Raw genomic sequence first — 17,588 nt, 5'->3', positions numbered from 1 at the left:
CTTATTGAAGCTTCAAGATACTATGGCAGCTGCAAAATCCTCAGATGAAGCCATCCGACAGCCTCAACAACAGCTCCCACCATCCCAGGGTTGGAGGGCGGCCTTTTTGTTTCTACTTTTCTTTTGGACAAAATGGTAGAGCTCAGCCTGCCCAAAGAGGCCAAAGGAGTTTTCCGTGCTGCTTTGGAGAACATGGAGGCAGAAAAGCTCAGGGAGTCGCTTCCTCTCTACCCTCTGCCACAGCCCCAAAACCACTCTGAGCGCTTTTCGCACAGGGCTACGGTGGGAGGCAGGGTGACTCAGCATTTAGAAGAATGGCATTACATTACTTCAGATGCTTGGGCACTGCAGAGAGTGGCTTAAGGGGTACTGCCTTCCATTTCTAAAAAGGCCCCCAGATTGTCCCCCGAGCAAGCAATCTCTCCAGGAACAAGACCTGCTTCTTCTTCAGGAGATTCTCTTCTGGCTGTAGAAGGGTGCAGTGGAAAGGGTGCCTGTAGCAGAGCAATACCAAGATTGGTACTCCACTTATTTTCTGGTTCCCAAGAAAGACGAAGGAATGTGACCCATTTTGTACTTGAGACTAGAGACGTCTTTATGGGAGGTTAAAAGAAGCACTTGCCCCACGCCCCCAAGAAGGAGCCTTATTCAAAAAATTGTCAGTTTCCCTAAATCAACAAAATTAAGTATCACACATCAGGATTTTCTATGGTGTGCTGCTAAGGCTAAACCTATTTTCTGTCTGTAGTTGACAAGTACATTTTGTTCTGATCTTTTCATCCTGTAATGCTATGTTCACTGTGGTATACATAGTTTGCATGGCACAACACCTGTAGCATTCTCACCTTTCTGTGGGGATTATATTGATCATATGCAATAGCCAAAGTTGAAATACATATTGATACATTTGATTTCCCCCCGATGATTCAGAGGATAGCTCAGTGTGTGAAGCATTCGTTGCAGAGCTATGAGCTCATATACAAGATTACAATACAAAATTACAGCAAGGCCAACTTAGCATTTCGAATGTATGAAGTTGTTAAGCCTGCATATATGTGTACTTTGTTTTATAGCACTCCAGATGTTTTCATTACCAATATACCTGCACCAGAAAGCGGTTGCTATAGAAACAAACATAGCGTCAGTATGGTAAAGGTCTAGAAATTGGTTTGTTTAGATGGGGAGTTGTAAAATCTAGACGGGCACCTCCAATGATGACAATAAAGTGTTAGCGGTGTTTTTGTATCAAAATTCCAGACTGTGGAACCAAAGCGTTAATGCTTGGATCTTGGCTTTGCCAGCAGATGATACAGTGATCCTTGGCACATCTTATATCACTGACAGTACCGTAGGTTTGCTTCTCGCATACTGGTGGCATTTTTTGGCCAATAACCTGATCTTTCCTATCATGTAGGCCATTTGAGTGGAAGGCGTTCTAGACAGAAGAATGCAGACCAGATATTGCAGGCTTCTTAGAAGCATATTTTAACGTCTGCTTATGTGACAACAAAACGATTTGCATTTTTGTACAATTCAAAGATTTTTCCGCACGTTTTTAAACACCATTGTGTAAGCCTTTGCTTGGGGTGTGTTTAAAGCTTTAAAATACAAAAGAGAAACCTAGCTGAATTCTTTTAAGATCACATCCATTAGTATGCTAGTATTTATATACTTTCCTTGATGATGGAGACAATGAAGCGAAAATCATTCCCATCTTGCATAATATGTTTTTATAACGTTTTTTTTTAAATGTTTATATTGGGTTATGTGATTTTCATATTTTCCAAGTCAGTTCTGTAAAATGGGATTATTTTAGTTCAGGATAAAAACTAGAAAGAAATTGGAAAATAGCAGAAATTGCAGAGTAGGTACGAATCCCAGCTTCACCTCTTAATCAAAGTGTGATCCTGGGTATCTCATTTAATCTTGCATTTCCTCACCTGTCAAAATTGCAAGTCCCAAAACCTTTCAAAATTGTCAGCCCTTCAAAGTGATTTCGTTCTCACGGTATGATCTTTAAAAAAGACTTATTTATGGTTTCACTGGCTATATAGAGTGTTGCTTCCTCTATAATGGTAGTGAGCATTAATATATTACACACCACAGCCACCTTTTTCTTTGCTCTCAAATGGCAACACTGCTTGAAAACCATGTCCCACTTCTAATCTCAGTCTGTCTGGATACAGACATCTTCCTGATATCTTCAAATCATCATACACTCTCTATGCTATGGTATGTGTAGTTTTATTCTTGCTTCCCATTGGTCGCCTGTCTCCATGCTTGAGCACTTTTGCTGTCTCTGAGGCAGCAAATCTGAGTCGTTTGACTATTCTGGATTATTTGTATTTTTGTCATAAAATCTGTGTCCTGCAGTTATACTATGTCCAGTATACCTTCCACGTGGCTGCTATTGATGAAATGTTTGCTGTACCTATGCTTGAACACAAGTCGTAGAATGGTAATGTTGCCCTTGAAATGCTACTGGTTTATCACTCTGATTACAAGAATGAAGAGGGTAAGGTAAACCCGAAAGGGAGTTTACCATGCTTATTTTGATCTCTGCGAGGCAGCATATCAATCTATGGGTTGTTATTTTGACACGGAGTGCGGCGCACTAGATATTCTATATCCCTTCATTCCTTTGGTCTGTTGGAAGGGGCCCCAGAGGTGTCCGTGCCCCAGGCCCCCAAAGTGCTTAAGATGGCCCTGCCTGAGACGCTTGAACACGTTCCTCAGGAAGGACAGATTCACAATGGTCACTGTCTTGCAGATCCCCCAGGCTACAGGATTGAATGGTGTCACTCGATCTTCAGGATGCTTACCTTCATGTGCCTATACATCCCAATCACAGGAAGTGCCCGAGGCAGTTCTCACTATCAGTTTCTAGTACTGTCTTTCTGGCTGACCTCCGCCCTCAAAAGTCTTCACCAAGTTGATGGTGGTGGCAGTGAATCTAAAGAGGGGAGGGATTTGCTTCTTTACCTACCTAAATGATTGGCTGATCAGAGTCTGTTCTCCCCAAAAAGCTCTCGAACAGCTCAACAGCACTTGCCACTCTCTCCACAAACTAGGATTCTTCCTCAACTTCAAGAAGTTCCGGGGTACACCTTCCCAAAAACTGTAATTCATTGGAGCAGTCCTGGACTCTTCCTCGGGGGAAAGCTTCGCCCCGCGATTTGAGGGCTCAACATACCTTGGAGATGGTGACAAAATTTCAGAGCGCCCAACATAGATCAGATTTCATTTTTCTGAGTTTGCTCTGTCTCGTGGCATCCTGCATTTTTCTGGTGCCAGAAGCCTGCCTAAGGATGAGGTCCCTCCAGTGGGCTGTTAGATCCCAATGTTCACAATTCTCAGGCAGGATGCCGAACCTTCTTGAGGTTCCGAGCAAGGTCGCACAGGATCTCCTTGCATGGAGAATGTGGCAACCCTGGCCGGAGAGAACAGTAGTCACAGATTCTTTCCTCTCGGGTGGGGCGTTCGTATGAGCAATCGTACGATCAGCGGTCTTTGGTCCCCATCAGAATCCAGACTACACATAAAACGTTTAGAGCGGATGTCAATCGGACTGGCGCTGATGGCCTTTTTTCCTTGCATACAGGGGAAGAACATCCTTATAATGGCGGACAACACAGTGGTCGTGTATTACCTGAACAAGAGAGGTGTAGGGTCGCTACCACTGTTCAGGGAGGTAATGCAGCTCTGCTTTTGGGCACTGCAAAACAGAATCTCTCTATTTGGATTAGATAACACAACGGCGGATGCTCTGAGCAGGCAGAGCACAATCTCCCAAGAGTGGTAGTTAGCTCAGGAAGTCCTTCTAGAGATCGCGTACACGTTTCCACCAGTCCTCTTCATTCCTCATGTCATCAGGAGGTTGAGGAAGTTCGGGAAGTTAATGATCCTGATTGCTCTGGATTGTACCAGGAGGACAAGCTAACCAGAACGTCTGGACATACCCATCTGCCCTCCATTCTGTTTTGCCCACATAAAGGACCTACTCTTACGAGAGGGAGGCTGTCTTCTTCACCCAGAGATCAGAATTCTGAACTTTGACACCTGGTTTCTCAGAGGTTAAGATACAAAGATTGGGACCTCCCGGAAGATGTTATGGAGGAGCTAGAAGACCAGCAACTAAAGCATAATACTGCTGCCATTGGAACAAGTTTTGCATCTGGTGTAGAGCTAAAGATATTGATCCTTTCATTTGCAATACACCAGCAGTGCTCTTGTTTGCTGCACCTTGCCCACCACGGGCTGCAGCTGGCTACTGCAAAGGGTTATCCATCTTTAAACACATGCCAGAGCAAGGCTCTTATTTGAAAATACCCATGGTCACCCATATTTTTCCACTGGTCCCTTTCAAAGTCCCGGCTTGGCATCTGAACTTGGTACTAACATTTTTGATAGGAGCTCCATTTGAACCTCTCCATTCCTTCCCATTCAGGTTATTAACCTTCAAGACACTCTTCCTAGTGGCCATAACTTCTGCTTGCAGATTGAGTGAGCTACAAGCTCTATCGTGTAAACCTCATTTCACTACATTTACCAAGGAGAAGGTTGTTTTGAAGGTTCACCTCTCCTTCCTTCCCACGGTTGTGTCCGAATTTCATCAGACACAAATGATCACATTGCCAGCATTTTATCCACCTCCTCATCTAAGGAGGAAGAGAGGTTGCACAGACTGGACCCTAGACGAGTTCAAATTTATTATAGTGCCTGATTAGCAAATGTCAGGCAAGACGATCCACTCTTTGTCGGTCACTCTGGACACAGACTGGGTTAGGCTGTGACTAAATAAACCTTGTCACGCTGGATCATTCTGTGTATTTCAGAATGTTATACTTTAGCTGGGAAAGAGTTCCCTGAAAATCTGACGGCACATTCCACCAGATGTATAGCAACCACGTTGGCTCTGCAAAGAGGTGTACTGGTGCAGGACATTTGTAATGCTGCATCTCGCTCTTCGATGCACACATTGTCAAAGCATTATTTTCTGGACACTTTGTCAGATCAGTATGCTAGGTTTGGGAAAGATGTTTTCCACAGTTTAAAACAGTAGAACAGAGTCCACTGGTCCCACATACATTTACAAAACTGGTATGGGAGTCTATCAAAGATGAGGAATCCGTGGGAGGATACAATCTGTTGGAGGAACTAATTACTCGCACAACGCCTGCCTCTGGTGCCTCGGGGAGGCCCATGACATGGATGATTGTGTCGACTGCCAGTCGCTTACGTCCAAAGCCTTGCGGGAGCGCAAGAAGAAACTGTCGGTCGGTAAGGTGTCCAAGCCCCGGAAGTCGAGGTCCGCGGGGCTTTCGACGGACGACTCGAGGGGCGGCTCTCTGCATCGTCGTCGGAAGACCAGTGGGTCTCGGTCCCAGAGTGGGTCTCGCCACTCCTCTGCCTCTTTGAGGCACTCCCGGAAGCGCCGTCATCAGTCGCCTTCCCCGTCCTCATCCGAGGACTCGGCGCGTCGCTTATCCCACCAAGCATGCAACGCCAGGGGAATGGGCTTCCTTCGGTAAGAAAATGCTAGCGATTCTCGAATCGCAGGGCACTGGTCCGTCCGCGCCTCCGAGTGGGGTCGGTCGTGATCGGACTAGAGTCACCGCTCGTACGCCTTCGAGCTCGGGTGGTCGGCACGATTCGCGGGAGCGGTCCCGCTCGGACAAGGGGAATCATTCTAGTCATGCCCGTTCCAGGTCCCGGTCTTCAACGCGCTCGAGACTGTGTGAGCCTGTGATGTCTTCGAGGAAGACATCGACGCCTGTGGCGCCGAGGTCGTTGAGGAACTCTCTCGAGGCTCCGCCTCCAAAGAAGTTGTCGATGCCATCGGCACTCAGGATGTCGAGGGACATGCTTGAGGCTCTGCCCTCGAGGCCTGTGTTGACGCCGTCGATGCTGTTGGTGCCGCGTTCGGCGTTGACGCCGATTCACTCGACGTCGACGACGTTTCGCTCAACGCCCTCAACACCTTTCGAGGCTGTGGTGTCGGAGGTACCCCGGGGCACAGTGGTACCCCCTAGAAAGGCTCTGGCCATGGTCAAGCATGGCTTTGTTCCCCATTCTGTGCCCACTTTCCGCCATCTTGAGTACTTTTCGGAGGTGGATGAGGGCTCTGATGATGGCATGGTTCCTGATACGGTGCCAGGTGAGATTCTCTCGGGCCATAGCCAGATTGAGGACCTGCGTCAGTCCCTGCACGACGCCAGTGGTCTGGACACCTCTCCGGAGGTGGAGTTTTGTAGGCCTGAGCCTGGCACCCATGCCGACTCCTCATACCGGCGCCTTACGTCTAGGGTCACCGAGTACTTGGGGTGGTCTGCTCCCCCAGGGGATTTTCTTCAGGATGACCTCACGGATATCCTCGACCAAGGTCCACCAACTGACCCGGTACTGCCGTTCCATATGGCTCTACAGAGGAGGGTGGCGGCGGTTTGGACTGCTCCGGAGAGTCTCCAGGCAGTGGGCAAGTCTTTGCCGCGAAAATACCGCCCAGCCAGTAGCGACCCCTGCTACTTGACCAAGCACCCCACTCAGGAGAGTTTGGTGGTGCCGGCGGCTACGGCCCCAGCAAAGCAGGCGTCGTATCCTACCATCCCTCCTGATAGGGACGACAAGCATTTTGATGGTTGGGCGAAGAAAGTGTTTTCTTCAGGGGGTATGGCTCTTCAGGCGGCCAACTCCGTATGTGACTTGTCGCGTTGCACGCACACTCTGTGGAACTGTGTTTCCTTAGCGGCTGAACATATTCCCGATGGGGACGAACGGGATGGTTTTCTTGCTATGGTTCAGGATGGCAAGGATACCATACGTGAGGCCGTTCAGTCGGGTTTGGACTTGGCAGATTGTGTCAGCCGGTCCATGGTGGCGAGCACCGTAATACGCAGGTTTGCGTGGCTGCGGAAGTCGGGGGTTTGCTCCTGATGTGCAGGCCTGGCTCCTCAACATGCCCTTTGACGGTGAACATATTTTTGGCAGCAAGGATGACGAGAGCCTTGAGAGGTTGCAGACCTCCAAAGCTGCAGCGAAGTCGTTGGGTACTGCAGTTCGCCAACCTCTGCCTTTTCGTCCTAGGGGACAGCAATGGAGAGGAGGTTCCTTTTGTTATTACTCATCCTTTGGTAAGGGAGAGGAGCTACCAGTCAAAGGGGCCACCGTAGGAGTGCCAGAGGTGGAAAGCAGGCGTACTCGAGGTGCCAAGGCCGCTCAGGAAGTTGCCTCTTTGCCCTCAGGCAATGCCGCAGCTGCTTCAGCTCAGTCATGAGGCCATGTCCCATGGTTTGCCGGTTGGGGGAAGGCTGGCGCAGCATCTTGTAGAGTGGCGTGCCATTACTTCAGATGTGTGGGTTCTGGAGATTATAGCCCACGGCTGCTGTCTTCCTTTCCGACTGAGGCCTCACGACAATCCACCAGGGAATCTCTCTTTGAAGAGTCCGGATCCGGTCCTTGCGCAGGAAATTCAATCCCTGCTGGAAAAAGGCGCCATAGAACTGGTGCCTGTAGTGGAGAGGAACAAGGGATGATATTCCCCTTATTTTTTGATTTCGAAGAAAGACGGGGGATTGAGACCCATCATGGACTTGTGCGGTTTGAACAAACTCCTCAGGAAGGACAAGTTCAAGATGGTTACTCTCTCTCAAGTCCTCCAGGCCCTTCAACTTCAGGACTGGTTGGTGTCTCTCGACCTCAAGGACGCTTATTTTCATGTGCCGATCCATCCCAAGCACAAGAAGTACCTGAGGTTCGCGGTTGGCGACTCGCACTTTCAGTTTCGGGTCCTGCCGTTCGGATTGACCTCCGCCCCGAGGGTTTTCATCAAGCTCATGGTGGTGGTGGCAGCGTATCTCAGGAAACGGGGGATTCACGTCTACTCCTACCTGGACGATTGGTTGATCAGGGCGCGCTCTCCCGAGCAAGTCCTGGATCATCTGTCTGTCACCTGCCACTCCCTCCACAGGCTGGGCTTCTCCCTCAACTTAAAGAAGTCCCACTTGATGCCAACTCAGAGGCTCCAGTACATCGGAGCAGTGCTCGACAAGTCCCTGGGGCAGTGTTTTCCTCCCCAGGTGAGGGCTCATCACATTCAGCAGATGGTGCACAAGTTCCAACATGCCCAGAGTCTCCCTGCGTTCGAGTTCTTGAGATTGCTCGGCCTCATGGCATCCTGCATTCTTCTGGTGCCAGAGGCCAGGTTGCGGATGAGATCTTTGCAATGGGCACTCAAGCTCCAGTGGTCTCAGTCCTCCGGCAGGATGTCGGACCCCGTTCAGGTGCTGCCCTCGGTCGCCCAGGACCTTCTGTGGTGGGCCGTCGAAGGCAATCTGATGAAGGGGGCTCCATTTATGCTACCCTGGCCGGAGGTGACGATTGTGATGGACGCATCCCTCACAGGATGGGGAGCTCATGCCAACGAGTCGACAGTCAGCGGTCGTTGGTCTCCGTCGGAGTCCAGACTCCATATCAATCTGTTGGAGCTGAGGCCGGTCAGGCTTGCCCTGAAGGCTTTTCTGCCGACTGTGCGAGGAAAGAATGTCCTGATTTTGACGGACAACACGGTGGCCATGCACTACCTCAACAAAAAGGGGGGCAGGGTCACTTCCACTCTGCAGGGAGGCGATACAGCTCTGCTTCTGGGCCATCCAGCAGGAAATTTCGATCTCGGCAGTTCATCTGGCCGGAGACGAAAACGAGACGGCGGACGCTCTGAGCAGGCAGAGCACGATCTCTCACGTGTGGGAGCTGGTTCAGGAGATTCTCCTGGAGATCTTTGCCCTTTGGGGGACCCCTCAAGTGGAACTCTTCGCCTCCAGTGTCAACCGGAAGTGCGAAAGGTTCTGCTCGCTGGAATTTCCTCCAAGAGGAGCCTTAGGAGACACGTTCGTGGTGGAGGGGTCATTCCCACGGCTGTATGCGTTTTCTCCAGTCCCCGTCATTCCGCAAGTGCTGCAGAGGTTATGGAGGTTCGGTTCCTGGATGATCCTCATTGCTCCGGCATGGGCCCGGAGGACGTGGTACCCGGACCTTCTGGACTTGTCCATCTGCCCTCCACGTCGTCTTACCTACCGAGACGATCTGCTCTCACAGGAAGGGGGGGGGGGTCAGGTTCTCCATCCAGAGGTCAGAGCCCCCAACCTTCATGTTTGGTTTCTGAAAGGTTGAGGTATAAGGATTGGGACCTCCCTGAAGACGTGATGGAGGTGTTGCTTTTGGCCAGAAGGCCTGCAACAAAGTCCCTGTACCGTTGCCGTTGGAGAAAGTTCTACGACTGGTGCAGGGTTAAGATGTCATGAGCGCTACTCCCGAGGAGCCAAGACTGGCCCAGCGTCCCCGGAAGCAGACTCATCATCCACACCCCCGGTTCCAGCAGACCCCTACAGGGGCCCTTTGGACCATGTCCTGGCGCCTCTGGCGCCAGGCTCATAAGGAACCACAGTCCCGGCGCCATGGGCGCCGGGCTCATATTCTTAAAGTGTGCAGTAGTGATTGGGTGGACTTACCTGTGGCAGACCATGCTGCATACTCACCTACAACAATCCAAGCTGGGTGAAGTCCCAGCCACTGGCTGGGAGGGACCAATACTCTGTTACAGGAACTCTTTTCTTACCTGGGTGGGGCTGATGCTAATCATCTGACACTGGAACTCTTTTCTTACCTGGGTGAGGCTGGAGGAAGAATACGCACCAAAGCACAACCTGCAAATAAAGACATAAGGTTAGAAAACGGGCAACACGCTCGCAGCTGCGCTCGTTTACCTTATCCATCCGTGATCACACCGGAGTTCACCGCGGCCTTCGCTTCGGCAGCATCCCAGCACCTGGAAGACAAGACATTGTTAGTGGTGTCCGAGCCGAAGGGTTCGCAACTCAGTTATACTTACGCGCTTCTTCACGCGCAGCAGCGGCAGCATAGCCCTCAGCATTTCGGCACCTGAAAGGAAGGAAAAGACATTATCAGAGGCGCCCATTTGGAAACGGCCACAATTCAGTTATACTTACGTGCCACCGCACGTGCAACAGCGGCGGCATCGCCCACAGCATCTCGGCACCTGAAAGACAGAAAAGGACATTATAAAAGGGTGCTCCTTCAGAAGCGGCCTCAGATCTTCTATACTCACGAGCCTCTTCTTGCACAGCAGTGGTGGTGTCGCCAACAGCTCCTCGGCACCTGAAGGACTATTACAAGCCACAAAAGGACTCTGAGCCTAAACACTGAAATCATCCAGTGACGTAACTGGATTCCACACGCCCCTGCACCAGAAGCAGGATGGAGAGCTCGGCTTTACTAAACCAAAGGTGAGAGTTCGTGGAGACCAGTCGAGAACCAAGAAGTGGGAAAAGCAGAAGATTGGTGGGAGAACTTATCCAACCAGCTTGTAATTGCCCCTTTTTCTTCCACCTGCAGAAAACTCACCTTACAAGCCAGACAGTCAATATTCGGAGGTCCTGCCCAGAGTGTCTTCCAAGTTCTACGCCTCATCATAGTCATAGAAGCAACTGTAGCAGTCCAGTTTGGGTCAGCGCCTCTGTGGGAATCAGGTGAGCGTTACATAAGAATGTGGATCCTTCTGTCTTTTTTGCTTTCTTTGGCCCACAGGTGCCTGCAAGTGGGTACCATCAAAGGTTACCTGGCGGCGCTGTATATATTTAAGCGCTCGTCTGAGGAGTGTTCTTATTTTAAAATCCCTTTAATTTCTCAGTTTCTGAAAGGGCTCACTAATGTGTTTCCTCCGTCACCTTTCCAGGTGCCCAGTTGGGATCTGAACCTTGTTCTCAATTTCTAATGGGTGCTCCCTTTGAGCCTTTGCATTCTTGTCCTTTGAGACTGTTAACCCTTAGAACTGTGTTTTTAGTTGCAGTCACTTCCGCTCGCAGAGTGAGTGACTTACAGGCACTTTCAGTTAAGCCACCCTTCACTGTGTTTCATAAGGACAGGGTTGTCCTTAGAGTTCGTCCTTCCTTTATTCCGAAGGTGGTGTCGGAATTTCATTTAGGCCAGATGGTTATTCTTCCGGCATTCTATCCTCCTCCGCATCCTGGTAAGGAAGAGGAGAGGCTCCATAGGCTCGATCCTAGGAGAGCTTTAAGCTTTTATATTTCACACATGTCCCGAGTCAGAGTGGACGATCAACTCTTCATTGGTTACGCTGGAAAGCGTTTGGGACAGGCTGTGACTAAGCAGACTTTGTCTCGCTGGAGTATTCTGGCTATTTCTGAGTGTTACCGCTTGGCGGGTAAGGACCCACCGGTAGGCTGGCAGGCCCATTCTACCAGGGGTCTGGCTGCCTCTACTGCCCTACAGAGGGGTGTTCCTATTCGTAACATCTGTGATGCAGCTACCTGGGCTTCGGTCCATACTTTTGTACGTCACTACTCCCTCGATTCTATCCGGGGGAAGGATCTGGCCTTTGGCAAGGCGGTCCTTTACTCTGCAATTTGATTGGGCATTCTAAATTTCTGTATTCTAAATTCTTTTCACAGCTCCTTGCGTTGGTACTGGTTTGGGAGTCTGTCATAGATATGGAATACGTTGAAGGACCCAATCCCCTCGAAGAACAAGTTACTCTCTTACCTGGTAACGTTCTTTTGATGGGATGGTCCGACGACGTATTCCATATCGCTCTCTCCCTGCCTTCCCCGCTACAGAATCTCTTATGCGATTGCAGCTTACGTTTCCACAAGGCTTTGTGTGTCAGACTGGCAGAAGACTGGTGCCACACGTTCTGGGAAAAAACTACAACTGAGACTATGGGCGTCGTGCGTCCTACTTATAACATCCAGTGACGTCGGCCGTCGGAGGAGGTCCTCGAGGGCGGCGTATCGACGTCATCGACGCAGACGCCGAAAGATTTTCTGAAGCAGCACAGCTGTGGTGATTACTGTCATAGATATGGAATATGTCGTCGGACCATCCCATCGAAAGAACGTTACCAGGTAAGAGAGTAACTTGTTCTTCTCCTTTTAGATTGAAGCTGTGGCAGTACCCATTATATAAGAGTTAAATGTTCCTTTCCTGATCAAATGTCCCCTCTTTAGCCTGGACCTAATCTTCCATGCTCTAACCAGGAATGAGGCGACGCCAAAAGGAACCATTATGGAAATAGTTTCCTTGACCCATAACAGCTCCTCTGTCTTCCCCCAACCTCACTCACCCACATGCCAAGTCTCCTATTGGAAGTGGCTTAAACTAAGTCTTTCTAGAGTATGACTAAAAAGGGCAGAGGGAGAGAAAATGCACGTCTCAATTAATCCATTATCACAAGGGGGACATCAAATTCCAGGAATCGGTGGTCTCCTAACTACTGATTTCAGGGGGTGAAGATCCAAGTAGAACATCGTATGAAGCAAGCGAATACTGGGGTCGATCCAATCTTCCAGATACTTCACATCCTCTTCTTGTTTGAGGGTGAAGTGCAAGTTTTGTCTGGCTTTAATTTTGTGACAAAATGACTACTGCTCTTCAGTAGTATAGGGATGAGTAGTAGTAAACCTGCTACTCTGCCCTACACTATTGATAAACCAGCAGTGATCCCAAACATAAATGTCAAACAGGCACTGCCCAACCGGTATACTTCCCTGACCTTTGGTGGTATCGTGTGCCAAGGGCAGGCTATACTCTCAGGCCAGAAGTGAGGTGATAACAGTAGCAGCCCAAGCAGCAATAATACAATGAATCCAAAATAAAAGCATGTCCAATTAAAGTTTTCTAAAAATCAATGTAAATAATTAAACAAGGAAACTACAATCAATTAACTAAAACACTAGCAAAACCCCACCCCTCTAAACAGAACACAGAAGATGCCGAAAGATAAAGCCCCAACCCTCTAAACAGAACACAGAAGATGCCGATAAAGAAAGTATGACACACTGGGCTCATGAGCAGGGGTGTGCAGGCATGAAATTACATCAATGTCAATTTTCAAAAGGATATGTCTTCAAACGAAAAGCTGAGCCAGGGGGTCTTAAATCACTCTCATCCCAGAAAGGGAACCAGGCAGACAGAGACTCTTCACAGTACCTTATTTCTTTCTTCAAAGCTTAACAGTGTTAAGTGAGGCTTCTGTTCATGAAACCTGTGTTTGTGCACTGCAAGGAGCATAGGTGCCAGGTTCCACGAAGGGTTGCTGCTTCACAGTGACTACTGCTTGCGGGGTCAAAGACACACTGGGGGCAGAGGAGAGAGTCTCGGCGGGCTCAGTACAGTGTTGGGATCCTGCAGCGGCATTTGGCTGAAAATCGAAGCTGGGGGCTAGGCAGTGCTGTTGAGTGGGAAATGCTGGAAGACTTTGCAGGTCACGGATGCGGGGACAGCAGAGCTTCGGCAACAGCATCAAACAAATTTGGAGATACAGATGTGTTGAAGTATTGAGGACAAGGATGACACCAGAGCTTTCCTTGCAGCAGCTTAAACAATGTTGATGGTGTCCAAACTGGCGCAGAGGCGGTTCAAAGTTACAGGGAGGGCCAGGGAGTCACTTCCTTAATTTTGCATTTGCTGCAAGTTTCAATCCATGGGTTCACGGACAATGTAAGTGCTTCTGTTGCACTTTCACTCCAAAGAGTGACTCAAGCCTATAGGGGATCTTTCAACTTCATTGAGCAGGTCCCTGGTTCAAAGCGGCCAGCAGTTGAAGTCTTAGTCCACAGCAGTTCACACCCACTGGTCCTAGGTGTTGATTGGGGAGCAGAGCTTTCCTCCTGCTGTGCATGCCTGCTGTAAGTAGTCTAATCCCTGTTGCTGTAACAAGGTGCCCATGCCTTGTCCTGCAGTAAATGGACGGGACAGGAAGGAAAAGAACCCCAACAGAAAACCATTCTGGTGGAACTCATCCCCAGGTTCACCTTGCACGCCCTGTCTACTCTTAACTCTGCACCCTTCCAAGCTTGATGACTATAATGGCCCTCTGGTATGCAACATCCTGGTGCGAGGCTAGCTTTGTCATGCAAGTGCCTTTTTGAAGCAGGGTTCCCAGGAGATCTCCTGATGAAAGCTCATATGTCTGAGGGGAAATGTTCTCCTTCCTCCTGGGGAATCAAAGGGAATGCAGTTTCTTGTCTACTGTCTCATTGAGAGTAGTGGCGACTGCCAGACTAGTCATGAATATACATCACTTTGACAGAACTGACCTGGGCTCAAAGAGTTGACACTTCTTAAAATTCTTTTTAATAAATGTACCTTGTTGATTTTAATAAGTAAAGCTGGCAATAACCCCATATTTCACTTCTGTACAGACCTGCGTAAAGTACTTGGGTTCTGTAAGCATCTCAAACAATTAATGGCACCCTTACCAAACGGATTGAACAAAGAGCACCTGAACGATTACTAACCACTAGGTTACCCTTCTCTACCTGCAAGGCCAAACTCCTAGATCTATTGAACCTAATACCCAGAAAGTCAAAGGAATGCACTTGTTTTTCGGACCTTCCCATTGAAGAGAAATTTAAATTTAAGATCGTGCATCTAATGGCAAGCCGTTACTCCATATTTGTCAAGAGTTTACTACAAGCTTTATTTCCTTAAATAAATCAGATACCATTGAAAGTTGTTTTTACCCCATTTGCCATCTCAGTAATCAAAACCACTTTGTCTGTGTACAGAAAAATCCCAATTTTTCTTTGGCCAGTAGAAGGTGTGTCAGCATTTAAGTTCAATATTCTTATAGCCAATTAATTTATATAAATATGAACTAATAATGGGGCGAAGACATATCCCTGCTTAATCCCTACATTGATTGGAAATGATCTAGTCGCTTGCCCCTTAATGTCCATATCTCACAGCACCCTTGGTACTGCTTTATAATTATTTGATTGGTGCTAAGAGATCAGACGGTGCACCGAGCTGTGATAGAATATCTCGGAGGATGTCGCGGTACAACTAAAACCTTTTTAAAAAATTGATGAAAGCAATATTAAGTGCACTTGGGCTAAGATGTACAAACCTACTTAAAATCAAATAAACATGAAATGCCTGGGCAGGTTTCCCCATGCATTTCCTAAAGTCAGATTCCACATAAAAATGACTTTCATCTACCCAATCCTCTGTGACCAAAGTAATCTTGCTGTACATTTTATAGTCTATCAATCAATTAGAGGGTGAGAGCCCATCACCTTCTTAAAAATGTGTACAATTTATGCATGGTTCCAGCTTGCAGGAATGGACCCAGATTTATTAAACATATTAAAAAACAGTCAAAAAAGGCATCAGTTTTTGGGGTTTGTTTCTAAACTATTCAGTGTGTTACCTATCTAGTCCTGAGGCCTTGCTGTTTTTTCTACTTCAGCCATACTCATTGTGATGTTGAAACTGCAATTTAAACTTGGCCCCACAGGTTCTGGTCTTATATTTGAGTTTGACTCACTTAGTTTACTAAAATGACTATAAAAGTCCCCTTCTTTTTTTCTTTTTTATTTGTATCAGTTGAAATGAATCAACCTTTCAAATACAATTACATAGTATATATGCATATAACACTTTATAGGGAAAAGTAGGGAGAAGGAAAGAGCAATGAACAAATTAACATAGGATCAATATATACAAATTATGAATCTTGCGCTTCACCTTTAAATGAAATTTAAAACAAACAATAAAAGAAAACTTATGAGAAACATAATATTGTAAAACTTAGGCTTCGACTTCAAATAGAATTCATGAAAGACAAATATTGTCAACTAGTTTCAAGTTTTAAACAGGATAAAAAATGTACAGTGGCAATCTGTAGTGGTAAGTAGCCCGAGCCTAGTATTAGTGACCAGGTCACGTCTTGAGAAGCGAGACCTAGGTAGTTGCAATGTCTCGCAAAATGAATTTCTCGCAACGGTGGAAGGACTTTACATTCCGTGATAAGATGCATCAAGGTTTCACGAGTGTCCATAGAGTTACAGTAACGGCAAAAATTCATTGAAATGCTCAGTAGTCTCCTTTTAACTTTTAACTCTCTGGTGACTCACAGGTTGAATCGTAATCTTAAAATGTTATTCCAGTGTTTTTGAGATGGAAATCGAATTAAATACGCTGGTAATGTGCGCATTTTTTTATGTGGAAATCGAAATTCATCGGCATCTTGATATGCAAGACATATAATTCGGGTAAGAATCCAGTCTGAGTGATATATTTTTAGTTTGGCTTTGTCCGGATTTTGCAATAAAAGATCTAATGATACCTCGGCCAAAATTAGCACGCGATAGACACTCGTCAACCAAGATGTGATGAACGGCTGTTTTGATGAAAACATATATGATGAAAATTGTTTTAGCAAACCATGGGATGTCGTTCACAGCAGAAATTTTTGAAAAAAGGAGCATTGACGCCAGTTGAAAATTGCCTGCATTGAGACTAAGCCGAGTTCATACCTTATCCAGGCAACTGGGGTGCAGGTTGGCAGATGTAATACTCGGCGCCAATATTTTGCCTCCCATTTTGCCAGTTGGAAGGAACGGATTTCATGAAAAATTTCCAGCCCATATAATAATGTCGGAATGGTGTTTTCGCGGTCCAAAAATGCCATGCTGGCAATATTGAGAATTTACCATATTTATTCATTAAAATGCTGGCTTGTGATATAAATGATGTTAATCTTGTTTCAAGACGTATTAAGTGACCTGTTGGTTGAATAAGACTCAAAAACCATGCCGAGATAGTTGTAATAAGGCACCCTATTTATAGGGGTTTGATTGAGGGTCCACACATAAGAAAGCGGACATCGCCTTTTCAGAGAATACACTACAATTTGTGTTTTGGATAGATTTATTTTCAGTTCGTTAGTCTGTGTGTAAAGGAAAAAGGCGTTCAACAGACATTGTAAACCCACTTGTGTTTTGGAAATAAGTACCAAATCATCGGCATATAAAAGGGTTTGGATTGGATGGCCATTCAATTTCGGGGAGTCTGAAATCACAATAGAGAGGTCATGTCTCACATCTTGAATATAGTAATTAAAGATAAACAAAATTGAGGTGTGCCGGTGGGATGAGGCGCTGGGTTAGAACTAAATTTGAGAAGACAAACTAAAGTCAATGAGACCCTTACAAACCAAATAAGATTGGGTTGCTGCACGAAAGAGGGACCAGCAGTCACCTCATAAACTGCTAATAGATACAAACACTTGAAAATGTCACCTCTAAATGATTGCGCAGCCCTGAGCAAATGGTAAATGTCCTATTCAAATTGAGTGTGTAACTGGACAACATATACGGTGAAACAAAGAGTCCAAAGCAAGTAGATTCTTCAGTCAAAATACGCTGTCGAAACAGATTTTATGAAATGATGCATAAACAAGACTGCCGACACGTGTTTCGACCCAGAAGAACGGGTCCTTTTCAAGGCAAGACTGTGTTGTTAGTATGATTCATATGCATTCAAATACAGCAATATATTATGTAATCATGCCATAAAGATAAGAACATTTGAAATTTAAACAAAATTAACCAGCAGAGGAAGGAGAGGAGGCCAGGGTTAAAGAAGAGAAATGCAAACAAGAAAGAAAAAAGCCCATATGTACATTACATCATGTCAAAGAGCAAAGCAACCATTTCAATGTGAAACATATTCCAAGTAAATAAGGAGTAAATAAAAAACTTTTGATT

The 17,588-nt window shown here is 46.9% G+C and overlaps 1 protein-coding gene across 7 annotated transcripts in view; it reads left to right on the top strand.

The window, feature by feature from the left end:
- Positions 1–17,588, top strand: part of ZNF410 (zinc finger protein 410) — a 1,181,063-nt gene that overhangs the window by 236,474 nt on the left and 927,001 nt on the right. The window lies entirely within an intron of this gene.

The sequence above is a fragment of the Ambystoma mexicanum genome, chromosome 14 (genome assembly GCF_040938575.1).
Source record: "Ambystoma mexicanum isolate Mex_15411 chromosome 14, UKY_AmexF1_1, whole genome shotgun sequence".
NCBI lineage: Eukaryota > Metazoa > Chordata > Amphibia > Caudata > Ambystomatidae > Ambystoma > Ambystoma mexicanum.
Note: the sequence above shows the minus strand (reverse complement) of the source record. Positions and strands in the feature narration are given on the sequence as shown.